The sequence below is a fragment of the Callithrix jacchus genome, chromosome 8 (assembly GCF_049354715.1).
Source record: "Callithrix jacchus isolate 240 chromosome 8, calJac240_pri, whole genome shotgun sequence".
Classification (NCBI taxonomy): domain Eukaryota; kingdom Metazoa; phylum Chordata; class Mammalia; order Primates; family Cebidae; genus Callithrix; species Callithrix jacchus.
The window spans coordinates 23,682,609-23,695,400 of record NC_133509.1 but is presented as its reverse complement, the minus strand read 5'-3'; the positions used below and the strand labels follow the sequence as shown (position 1 = coordinate 23,695,400).

At 36.2% G+C, this 12,792-nt stretch overlaps 1 protein-coding gene across 38 annotated transcripts in view; it reads right to left on the bottom strand.

Annotated features, from left to right (window-relative positions):
• The window catches only part of PEAK1 (pseudopodium enriched atypical kinase 1), a 308,653-nt gene that overhangs the window by 201,472 nt on the left and 94,389 nt on the right, over positions 1-12,792 (bottom strand). For 9 of the 38 annotated variants that reach the window (XM_078333897.1, XM_078333895.1, XM_078333887.1 and 6 more), the window contains 2 exons: positions 9,317-9,479; positions 3,480-3,606 (listed from right to left, as the gene is read on the bottom strand). The exons of 16 other annotated variants lie outside the window; for them this stretch is intronic. The gene's annotated coding sequence lies outside the window, so the exon portion shown is untranslated. The remainder of the gene's footprint in view (positions 1-3,479; positions 3,607-9,316; positions 9,480-12,792) is intronic. 13 more of the 38 variants (XM_078333898.1, XM_078333912.1, XM_078333888.1 and 10 more) reach the window with 3 other exon arrangements.

The following is a 12,792-nucleotide window of genomic DNA, read 5'->3' as shown; positions in this document are numbered from 1 at the left end:
TAATCTCTCTAATAGGCACTTATATAGCTCCCTGTACTACTCTTTCCTAGTGCTTCTTTGTAATTAAATGATCAGTTGAGAAATTAATCATTATTAATGTCTGTCTTTCCACAAAAATGTAAGCTTCATATATTATTCATCATAGTTTCCCCACCATGGTACCTTAAACACAGCAAGTATAAAATGAATAATAGCTGACTAAATGAATGAATACTACATGAACATAATGAAGTAACTATATAGCTATTAAAACCATATGTGTATCTATGGAAAATGTTCAAAATAGCTTAGTGAAAAGTAAGATGCGGCCTGGCAGGCAGATAACCTGAGGCCAGGAGTTTGAGACCAGCCTGGCCAACATGGTGAAAACCTGTCTCTACTAAAAAATACAAAAATTAAAATTAGCTGGGTGTGGAGAAGTGTGCCTACAGTCCCAGCTACTCAAGAGGCTAAGGCAGGAGAATTGCTTGAACCCAGGAGGCAGAGGCTGCAGGGAGCTGAGATGGCACCACTGCACTCTAGCCTGGGCGACACGGCAAGGCTCTATCTCAATCAATCAATCAATAAGATGCGAAACAATGTGCACAGCAAATTCTCATTTTCCGTTTCAGTAATAACAAAACCTTACTATGTGCATAGAAAAAAATACAACAAAAAGTTCCAAACTGTTAAGTCTGGGTGGAGAATTTCAGTAAGTTTTTACTTCCTAGTGTATATATCTGTCATGTTTCAATTTTTATTAAGTATGCATTATTTTTATGAACAGAAAAAAAGATAAAATATGCCTTCAGTATGGAAAAAGTAGAAAATAAAGGCAAATTCTTTTTTAAAAAACTAAACAACCTGTTATTATCAATCGCATATTACCAGACACAATCACAATTAACACTACAGTATATTTCCTTTTAATTTGTGCCTTGAACATTTATTTTTATTTGACATGCTACAGGTAAATTTATATTTTGATATTTTGACTTTTATGTCTCATTTCATCCTGACAATCACCTTATCAGGCAGACAATCCTTGGCCACATTAGCAGCAGCACAAATGAACTGAATCATAAGCATGTGGTCCCAGCGCTGGTTAAAAGCAGACAAAAGAATGGAGTCTCCTGACTCTCAGTCTTCCACTTCTCTTTAGCCTTCACAGTTCAGTAACAAATTATCAAAGTTGAGATACCATATGAAATTGAACAGCTCTACAAGTTTAAACACTTTCATAATATTTCAAATGTTGATACAATTAGTCAAATGTTTATTGTAGCCTTAGAAGGAAACATATCTGTAATCATTAAAAAGAAGAACACCAACCAGCATAACTACTGATATATGAACAGTTTGGATAGATCTCAAGGGAATTAGGCTGGTTGTAAAAAGCCAATCTCAAAGGCTATATACAAACACTGTATGATTCCATTTATATAGCATTCTCAAAATGATGACATTTCAGAAACGGAGAGCAGATTGATGGTTACCAGGGAATTGGCAAGGGGAAGACTGAGGATAATCATAAAGGGGTAGCATAAGGGAAATCTTCGTAGGTATCAAACAGTCTGTATCCTATTTTGATAGTTAGACAAATCTACATAGGTAACAAAATTGCATGCATGCATGCATACACACACACAAAGGTATATAAAACCAGTGAATTCTGAATAAGGCTTATGGATTATACCATTGTCAATTTAATGATTTTGCTATTATAATATAGTTTTGTAAGATGTTATGATTGGGGTAATTGATGAGGAGTAGACAGAAGATCTCTGTACTATATTGGCAACTTCCTGTGAATATTTAACTAAAAAAAAAGTTTTCAAATGAGCAAAAAAGATAGGATAAATGACACAAAATCTCATAATTTACCCTTGCCAGAAACCCCTTTTATTAGGGTTTCATAAATGTTCAATACACAGAGTAATAAATGTATGCGAAGAAAAATAATAATGGGAGAATTTCTAACAGCTGTCCAACAACAGAGTGGAATCTCAGGCAGGCAGTAAGCTCCTCACTGGAGGTATGTGAACAGAGAGAATGATTTTCTGAAGAGGGATATGATAAGAATGACTCAATTTATAAGTAGGACTAAACACCTATTATAATTCTCCTTTATGAATTTAGCAAACCTGGTATAAGTGAGGCAAAATTCCTTCCCTTTCCAGCTTGCAATCATGTCAGATGCTAATAGATGACACCCCTCCTTACCAAACGTCCCCTACAAGCCTCCTAATTCTCAACAGGTGCTTCAAGTAGCTACTACCCATCAGTCAGTTAGTATTTGCTTTCCTAAACCAGAAACTACCTAACAATGAGGTCAATGTTCTACAAACTGTCTGAAAATAGCAAAGGTATAATACGTTAATTCAAAAGTAAAGCTCTGGCACACCTTGCACTATAACCAAGAAGACAACCTAGTAAGATCCAAAGAAGACTGGCTCCAGCTATAACAATTTTCATCATCAGTATAATACTTGAAATTTAGTAACTACTCATATCTAATGTCCTACTAGCACTTACCTTTTAAATTATTCTTACAGAAAAGGTGGAGAAATTATTCCTGGTCTATAACAGGTGAAATTCTGGCAAATGGATGGTAAGCAATAATTTGCCCCAAATGTAGTTTAAAAAAAGCATGCCCAATCACCACTTATAAAACTCAAGGCTTTGAACCTTTTGAGTGATCTATAAACCACCTTTCTTTAAAAAGGAGCAAAATTGTTGAAGAAAATCTCAAATATAAGTAAAAATAAGTGTATACTGATTAACTATACTCATTATCTCTGAAGTAACCAAAGAGTTAATCACTGATTTTTGAAAGTTCTTAAATAAAAGAAAGTAAAGTAAACCAAAACTGGTTGTAACTGCCATACAGGAAATTTTCTGTTGGATACAGAGAGGATTCTAGGAGTAACTTTTGATAATAATGGAAAAGGGCACTTTGGCTAATGGATGGACCTAGAACACTGAGATAAAAGGTACTTTGAAGTGTTTTACTTTTTAATAGGTTTTAAGGAATAAGAAAGGATAACACCAACTACTTCAACTAGCCAATATATAAAATAAAAACACTAGATGTGGACCACTGTTTTCTAATTTTGTGCACCATCAATCCCTCTTAAATAGTTCTCCTCTATAAGGCTATCTGTTCTAACGTTATAGGCCTTCTAATACCAAGTTTATAAATGCACCCATTTAGAGCAAAGCAAACTGACTGCCATTTCTGGCAGTGTTACTGTGGATGATGTTTTACTCTTTGTTTACCTTCTTCATTTGCAAAATGGGAAGCTTCTCCCAATGAAAAATATCATTAAAAGGTCAACTACAAAGCAGAACCAACATGAGATTTTATTACAAATAACAAAATACCTTCTTTGTAACAAAGATATTCTTGTGCTTTAAAATTTACTTTTGTTTTTCTCTTGGTAATCACCATTGAAATTGCTAATATATGATGTAAAGTAAAAAGATTTTGAAAGACTCACCTAGGCAGAACTGGCTGCCTCCTTCAGTCACCCATTACTTTTGGCCTTGTGACCTTAGTTTCTCTTTATTGCCCAGTGTCACTCTTTCCTGACCTCCTTAGTCTCTCTTCACTCCATAGTGTCACTCCTACCAACAGAAATCACTTGATACAGAATTCAGTGATAAAATGTCTACCCCCACCATACTGTAATTATTTGCATATATAGCTGTCTCCCCCACTACCCTCCTCAAGAATAAAATACTCTGTCTCATGTATTTTATATCCCTAGTGCTGATCATGATGCTTACACATAGTTGACACTGGGGAAATGTTTATTAAGACATTGAGTAGGGCTGGGCTCATGCCTGTAATCCCAGCACTTTGGGAGGCCAAGGTGGGCGCATCACCTGAGGTTCGGAGTTTGAGACCAGCCTGACCAATATGGCGAAACCCCATCTCTTTAAAAAAAAAAAAAGACATTGAGTAATGACTACAAAACTCTCTAGGGAGAAACAGTTCCACTGTTTACTAGAATCTTATTTCCAAGGTTTTCTAGATGAAATAAAATAGAATATAAACACTAACAATTTGCGCTTTGCCTTGGTACTTCACTGTTTTTCATACCTGGGAGTTAAATGACCTTACCCAGACCAGCTAGTTGAGCCTCTCATTTCTCTGTGTCAAAGTTTAAGATCCTCAGGGAAGGAATCATGTTTTATTTACCTCTGTACTCCTAATACATGGTTATAAAATATGGGTTCAATAAATATTTGCTGAATAAATGCATTATTAAATCGATCCACATTGCTGGGTGTGATGGCTCACACCTGTAATCCCAGGTATTCAGGAGGCTGAGGCAGGAGGATAGCCTGAGTCTGAGTGGTAGGATGCAGTGAGCTTTGATCATACCATTGCACTCCAGCCTGGGTGACAGAGAGAGATCCCATCTCGATACATATGTACATATGCCTTTTCCTTAGTGTGATCATGGCAAATAGGTGGAGCTGAGCTGTCAAGCACTTTTATATAGAGAGGGGAATTGAGCAGTGATGGGGCCACTGAAAAGTCAGAAGCAGTTCATTTCCTTGTAAAGTTTCAATTTGCTTGGCAAATTCAAGTTCCCAAGAGGAAGTGCTACCTTTCTATTTTGGAACTGATTTTAAAAAGATGTTTGTGAGGTCTTTGGATTTGGTTTCTCTCAATAACATACAAACCAAATTTCTCAGCTTATATATTAAATGATGATTTTCTAACTGGGATCTGAAAATCCAGCTGTGCCATACCCACTGCTTTCTTATGTCTATCCCTCTTAGTGACTAAGATTCTTTTATATGAATTTAGGTTATCCTGATGACCTAAATTCATATAAATACATATATTTTGGTTACCTTATATAAAGTTAAGTTGAAGAATGGATTAAGATCTTAAAATAGCTACAAATACAAGGTGACCATATGAATATAACAGAAAACTGGTAAAAATTAAAAAAAAACCATAGACTAATCTAACTTCTACAGTTTAGAAATCTAGCACCATATAGTTTGAATTTGTTTACTAAATGTTCTAAATTGTAAGAGAAATCTGATCTCAAATAATCTCCATAGACTATAAGCAGTTAAGTATCCCCATTTGCTAAGCCATTTTAGCCATCTATCTTGAACACTTAACTTCCCCCTCCTGCTACTCCCTTCCCTCAACACACAGATTCATCTTTGGATTTTAAAGAATGACGTAATGAACTTTCACATTAGTGGTCTATTAACTTTGATAAAGGAGACACTCAAAAATATCAATAACAAACACTTTCAACTATTATCTTGTGATGACAAACCATACTGCTCTGGGTCTTGGTAATCTTTCAAATAGATAAATAAAGCCAGAAATTTTAAATTAGGAGAAATAAAAGAAAGGACACAACATATCTCCAATAAAAACAGAAATGCCAGAATCATTTAAAAACATTCATAAGAATACATATTTTCTACTGTCATAAATGAAACAAAGCTAAAAAGCGCTCTTCTGAGACTCCCTCTATTTATTTCAATCTGCACTTTCTATCTGATGACAGCATTTTCTGGATACAAGGAATATTTCCCTCATCACAGAAACTGTCTGACTTATCTAAGAGAAACAAAAATCATTCTTGGCTCCAGGATCCAATATCCTAGCAATGTTGGAAAAACAACTCCCTAAAATGTTAAGATGGTTCTGAAACTGATAGTCTCTCATTTTCTACGCAACACAGAATTAATCAGCATCTATATTCTTGATACTATTCTATTTAGGAAACAGCTTGACATGTGGGAAGGAAAAAAAAAATTACTGGTGACAAAGAGCTCATGCTATCTATAGGCAGGCAGACAAGAAATCTATCTCGTGTACCATATTTTTTAAATCTTCAGAAATTAAGTTTAGCAAGGCAAAATAATCCCCAAAGGGCCCACTATTATTTGCTCAAGTAAACATATTCAACAACAAACCACATCCAAAAATACTGAGCAGCCTATGATATTTGACTATCATTTAAAGCAAGCCTTTAGAATATGTAAAGAAAATCCAAACATTTCTGATACATTTCTGCTTTCCACAGTAACTAATAATACCACTGGACAAACTATACTTTGAAAAGACCATAAATGAGTAACCTGGATTTTAAAAATAAGGAAGTATTTCAAGTTTCATACTAAAAAGTATTCCCAGATGATTGCCAACATGATGGTAAATAGTACATTAATGTTTTAATAACTACAAAATCAAATATTTGGATGTTAGGTTCAGCTTCTCTCTGCACTCATCAGATTATGGTTCTAAATAAAATAAATCATTGTTGGGGCAAGGCTATGTTTAAACTGGAATCAGCAGTTCAATAAAGAAATAACCCAATTATTTATTGTAAATTCCTATGCCAATAAGATAAAAACTCAAACTTGGCACTAATGTATTCTAAACATCTGTCTGTATTTCTTTAACACTCATATTTCATGTAAATAAAAAGCAGATAATTATGAAACAAGTTCCTTTTTATAACATATATAAATATATATGACAAAAGATCAGTATTAAGCATTAGTGGAACACTATATCAACAATAATAAAATACATTCAGACCTAATCTTCCTTTTTAACAGAAAAGAAAAACTAGGCATAGATCTTTGTTGGCTTGATTTTTATGTGAACCCTGAAAAACTAAAACCAAAAGTTAAAAAAAAAAAATCCATACCCATGCTAGATTTTCCTTTTGATATAATTAGAATCATTATAAAGACAGTGTAAGGGGAAAAAATACAATGTTATTGCAATAGCCAAAGATAAAATGCTAAAAATTAAGGAAGATACTCACATTTTGAAGATTTAAGAATTAATTGATAAGCCACATTATGGAAGAAGAAGAAAGAAAAGAAAAACACGTTGGTCAAAGCACCCTGAAACAGCAACAGTGCATACTGACTTCAGGGAAACCTCAATATCACAAATAAGAGCAACAGCTCAACTCCCTCACAGCTTCGTGACAACCAGTACTCTCAAGTCCCAATGGAACCGACTCTGATCTGATAATGGAACCTTCACTCTCCAATGGCAAAAGATCACTTTACAGTATATCACATGTATTTTAATCCATTGATTGGCCCATTAGTACATAAACATTTTTAAAAGCTTTCCTGATATGATCCTCAATTTCCTCTTCAATGAAAAAGAAAGTACATCTACCTTACGTAGTTGTGAGAATTAGACAATGTATACAGAGCTTCTAGCATGAGGATCTTGCAGGCTATCTGCCACAAGTACTTATTTTGAATTACCACAAAACTGTATAATAAACATTTTTTTAAATAATGGAAAAAAGCAAGGCCTCAATTGAAGATCTGACTTAATGCAGACCAAATTTAGTAACTAATTTTCTTTTCATTCACCATTAAAAGTGCTCTTTATAAAAATTATTTTAGGCCACGCACAGTGGCTCACATGTGTAATCCCAGCACTTTGGGAGGACGAGGCAGGAGGATCACAAGGTCAGGAGATTGCCACCATCCTGGCTAAAGAAATGAAACCCCACGTCTGCTAAAATACAAAAAAAATTTTTTTTAAATTAGTTGGGCATGGTGGCACATGCCTGTGGTCCCAGCTATTCAGGAGGGAGGCAAGAGAATTGCTTGAACCCAGGAGGCGGAGGTTGCAGTGAGCTGAGATAGCGCCACTGCACTCCAGCCTGGGCGACAGAGCGAGACTCCATCTCAAAAAGAAAATAAAAACTTACCTTAACAAAATTACCAAAGGTTCTATTCAATAAAGAAGACAAACAAAATATAAAGTAAGGAAAATAGAAAGAAGTAATACTTATTGGCTGCTAACTATACTAGGCATAATGCTACAGGTATATTGTAAGAAATCCATAATGTAGTTTTATTGATGAGGAAACTGAGGCCCTGACAGCTATTCATGCAGCTATTCCATGACAGTGTTGGGATTCAACCTGGTCTGGGTGAAGGCAAAGTCTATTTTCTTTCCATAGTACCACACATAATTCACAGACAAGTAATGGAAAAATTCAAAAAACATAAACATTTTAAACCAGATAGTTATTCTGAATCAAAGGAATTATTTTCACTGACACATTCAGGAAGCAGCAATACATCCATCCTGGATCATTAAAAAACTGAAGGCTTGGCAAGGTGGCTCCTGCCTATAATCCCAGTACTCTGGGAGGCCGAGGCAGGTGGATCATGAGGCTAGGAATTCAAGACCAGCCTGGCCAACGTGGTGAAACCCCATCTCTACTAAAAATACAAAAAATTAGCCGGGAGTGGTGGTGCACACCTGTAATCCCAGCTAGTTAGGAGGCTGAGGCAGGAGAATCACTGAAACCCAGGAGGCAGAGGTTGCAGTGAGCCGAGGTTATGCCATTGCACTCCAGCCTGGGCGACAGGGCAAGACTCCCTCTTGAGGAGAAAAAAAAAAAAAAACGATACTGAAAATCTACATGCCAATTAGGTAAACAAAGAAAAACAAGTCAAACATGGTAAAACATTTAGCAACCAAGATTGTCCTTCGTATAGCAGAAAAATTATGAATACATCACACCTGAGTCAAGAAAGCGCCATCACCATTAGAATCATGGACTATTGCTCCAGGATCAGACCCTACCAAGTTAAAGCTAAGAAAAGCTTAGTCTGTCTGTCCCTTTTTTTTTCTTTTCTTCCCTTTAACTACTCCCCATCTTATTAATGTGATTAGATCTGACTCACCTCAAGTTGTTGCTTTAATGTGTGTTTAATTATGCCTTGTTGAGATTTGCATAACCAAGCACAGCTTGCTGCTTCTGGAAGAATGTCTCTGTCCCTCTTAGACTTCCTTAGATTAGGAAGACATAAGTTCCTTTAAGGTTACTAGTAATCCAAGGAAAAATAGTAGCTGCATTTGTAATTGGTAGGAATCAGACTTTTGTCCCTCTAAAACAGAATCTCTCTGTTCTGCTTACTCTAATGACACATGGAACACTAAAGGTTTAAGATAGACTGTTTCCACAGGTCTCTGTCCCTCCTTAAAACTATATATTCACTTCACCAAAGGAATTAGTCCTGCTAGATGTCGATATAACCCATGTAATCCTATACAGCTTACTACTGTTATTGCAACATTTGAAAACTCTTCCCCTTTATTAAGTTGTATTTATGGTATAGGAGTAGACATTTCAGGAAAGGATCCTAAAGAAAGTTTTGAAATGCACTTTATTGCTCCTTTAACCTCTTTATCAATCACTCCTCCTAGACACAATGACAAAACCAAAGTCTCAATGGTAGAAGTAAAAGACCTAAGGCAAACCATAGCCATCGAACCAGAATATGAGGATGCAAATACCTGGTTAGAATGGTTTAAATATTCCGTTTGCACCTTACATAAATGCAACTGTTACGCTTGGGCGCAGAGTAGGCCAGAGGTCCAGGTTGTCACCTTTCCACTTGGATGGTCCCCAAATCAAGTGGACATGGAATGCATAGTAGCTTTCTCAGGATTCCAACACCTGGAAAAACAAATTGTGCCAAGTTCTTTTCCTGCTATTCCCTGAGGTTCAACACCCTGCAGGTCAGCCCCCAAGGGCCATACAGCCTCTAACTCCCAAGGCAAAGTTCACCACACGTCTCTTGTGACAGGGGGCGAACCTACTGTTCCTTTGAAACTTAACAGGATGCAGGGAAATCAAACACTTCCAAGAGCTAGCTCATCAGTCCACCTTTACTCATCCCCAAGCAGATGCATGGTGTTATTGTGGAGAACCCTTACTGGACACTCAGCCAAATAATTGGAGCGGCATTTGCCCTCTAGTCCAACTGGCTATCCCTTCTACCCTGGCATTTCATCAACCAGAGAAAGAGAAATTACAACGGCAAATAAAAGAAGCTCCTTATAGGTCTTTTGAGTCTCATGTCTATTGAGATGCAATTGGAGTCCCTTAAGGAGTGCCAAATAAACTTAAAGCCCGAGATCAGAGAGCTGCACAATTTAAATCAATGTTGCTCTGGTAGGTAATAGTTAATAATAAAAAAAATTATAGATCAGATAAACTACATTTATTCCAACCAACAGCGGTTTGTTAACTATACTACAGATGCTGTCAAAGGAAGAGCTGAACAATTAGGATCCACTAGCCAAATGGCCTAAGAAAATAGAATAGCTCTAAATATTTTAGCGGAGAAAGTTGGTTTTTATGTTATAATTAAAACCCATTGTTATACCTTTATTCCAAACAACACTGTTTCCAATGGGAGCATAACAAAAGCCCTCCAAGGACCCACTGCTTTATCAATTGATATAGCTAAAACTTCTGGCATTAATAACCCTATTTCAAATTGGCTCAAAAGATGGTTCAGTCAATGGAAAGAAAACATAACCACAATTCTTACCTCTCTAGCAACTGTGATAAGTATACTGTTAGACGTTATGTCATACCATGCATCCGAGGACTCATGCAGAGGCTAGTAGACACAACTTTTACTAAAATATCCTCAATCTTAGTTAGATTCTCATAAGGAAAATATATATATCCTCAACCCCTCCTCCACCCTATTCAGATAGATTACTTCTTTTAGGAGAACAAACAGAACAACTAAGCCAAGACATGTTAAGGAAGTTTGAAGAGAAAAGAAAATTGTTAAGATTCAAAATTAGGGATTGTTATAGTGAACCCTATGTTTCTTTTCAAAGAATCAGCATGTCAGTATGTTCAGCTCTCTTTTTCTTTAAATCTCTAATTTAAAGTTTAACTTCCTTGTAATTCCAGTAAACAACCTTCTCCACTTGTTCTCATCAGTAGTTCACATCTGCTCCCCCTCCCCCTAATCCTGACTCATCCCAGTCACCTGATCACCCCTGGCTATCTTCTCTGACCCACCTGTAACTGTCCTCCCTGCCAAAACACTCACCCTGCCAGTCCAGCTGGGACCCCTGCTCTTTTTTTTTTTTCCCACCTCTGGTTTCATACTGGACCCTGCTCTTTTCAGAATAGCCAATCAGGATTAGTCTAGCTTGTGTGGTCTAACCCTAGCCAATAGGGACTAGGGACAACCATCTGGCATAAGTACCCCTTCACTCCTTGTCCAAGCATGCAGCCGCCATTGTTCCATCTGTATGCCATACCCTTCTATAGAAGTAAACTGCCTTGCTCAGGAAAACAAACAAACAAACATGGTGAAACATTTATCTACCACATAAATTGCTTAGTAGGTACAGAAAGATACAGAAGGTATAGAAAGCTTTAGATTTAGTTCACATATTGTATTTACTTAGAATCTATAGTCTAAGATGACATATTTCTCTATTTTCATGAAAATTAAACAAAGCACATTTATTTTTAATTAGTGGGCTAAGATACAACCAACAGGCCGTGAAGTAATTTTGTTGTTTATAGAATGAGTCCCACTACAAAACTTGCAATTTATTTTCAAAGCATGATTTGGAAACAAAATGCAGAGCAAAACAAAGTTTTATCTTGTCTTCTCTTCATATCACCTGAAGAGGTTCTTTTGAGAGTAAAAACCTGGAATCTCTATCTTCTAACTTATATTACAGGACTCAACCCTGCCAATGAAAGCAAGGATTACTATTATTGACTAACAACATTCAAGTTAGGCTTCCAGATAACGAAGTTTTGTTTTGTTTATTTATTGTTTAGGAATGCAATCAATTCCAGATTGTCTATAGCCATGTCTGAATTCCACCCTGACTTTTAATCCCCTCTCTGCCAACCAGCATGCTCTGGACCACTAGACCTCACACCTAAGTTACAGTAAGTAGGTTTATAAGTGTCTTAATGTTTGCCATAATTAAGCAAATCAGAAAGTCAGAAGAAAAAAAATCACAATGTTTTCTAATGGTACATAGAAATCAATGATACACCTCTCATTCATTAGCAAGGATGACTTGGACATGACCATTCTGTTGAACTATATTGCACAGTTTTTCATCACTGAGTTATTCTGCATTAATGATAAGGTAAGAACAGCAGAACGCATAAGAAAAAATTGTTTCCTGACAGCATTGAATTGATCAATAATAATATATGAAAGCAGGTTTCTGCAGTTTACAGAGAAAAACAAGAATGATAGGGAAAATGCTGAATACGGTCCTCTGTAGCTTGAGGAAAAAAGTGTAATCTCCTTCCTTGATCAATTTTGTTAGTCAGTCAACTAACATCTTGGTTCTAATTTAAGAGCTGGACCTGTTCACCCACTGAATTACAAGACAGAATGGAATGCCTAACATTAAAAAGAAAAAGAATTCTTAAAATTTTAAATGCACATAATACTTTGAAATCACAAAAAATACAATAAAAGAAGTCACTTTTAGTTGATTTTACTACTTTTAAAAGTAATAATACAGAAAATGTGAAAAACATTAGTCTGTAAAAAGAAAACACAAATCACTAGCAATCCTACCAAACAGAGATAGCTATTGACATGCTAATGTATGTATTTCATTATTTCCTTAAATAAGGCTTGGGTGTGAGTTGTAAATCCAGAATCAAACTACTTCTCATCACTGGTCTAAGTTACCATCATCTCTTGACAGGGTTATTACAATCACCTCTTATCTCCATGCTTCCATAACAGCTCCTCTCTAGTCTATTCCACACCAAACAGCCAAAAAGATCTTTAAAAATATCAGTCATATTTCATCCCTCTGCTCAAAACCCTACAAAGACTTCTCATCTTATCACTGTATAAGTCCAAAGGGCATACAAAGGTCCTACAAGGTCCTCCATTTTCACCCTTACCCTCTACTTCTCTCACCCTGTTTTCCATACACTCTCCTCCCTGGTTTAACTGCGCTGGTTAAGC